Source organism: Arachis ipaensis, chromosome B01, assembly GCF_000816755.2.
Source record: "Arachis ipaensis cultivar K30076 chromosome B01, Araip1.1, whole genome shotgun sequence".
Classification (NCBI taxonomy): Eukaryota; Viridiplantae; Streptophyta; class Magnoliopsida; order Fabales; family Fabaceae; genus Arachis; species Arachis ipaensis.
In genome coordinates, this window is record NC_029785.2 from 119511269 (window position 1) to 119511866 (window position 598).

A 598-nucleotide genomic window follows, 5' to 3' on the forward strand; every position below is an offset into this window, starting at 1 on the left:
TGCAAGAACAACATAAAGGAAATTACAACAAAAGGATGGAAGAAGAATGAATGTAACAACAAGGACTTGAGAAGATAGAAGCAGAAGAAGATGAATTAAAATCTAGATCTAAGAACTAAACCTAATCCTAATTCTAGAGAGAAGTGAGAGCTTCTCTCTCTAGAAACTAATTACAAAGCTAAACTAAACTAATTGGTAACTAACATCTAAAGTGATCAATCCTTCATTCTTTTATTCCTTTCCCTTAGCAATTTGGCGCCAAAAATGGGTTCAGAAACCCTCTCAAATCGCCAGGCACGTGTTGCATTAATGAGGTCATGTGCCATCATCGGCGTGTGCGCGCATGGTACGCGTGCGCGTCCCTGGTCGATTCTGCAATGTGCGCGCGAGCGCCTTGTGCGCGTGCGCGTGCATGACTGACTTTGCTTCTTTGACTTTTTATGCTTCTCTCCACTTGTATGCTTCCTTCCTTGCTTCCTTTGATCCATGCCTAGTTTCAACCTGAGGTTACTAGCAAACACATCAAGGCATCGTATGGAATCAAACAGAAACTAGAATTCACCAAGATAAGGCTTAAAAAGCATGTTTTTACACTTAA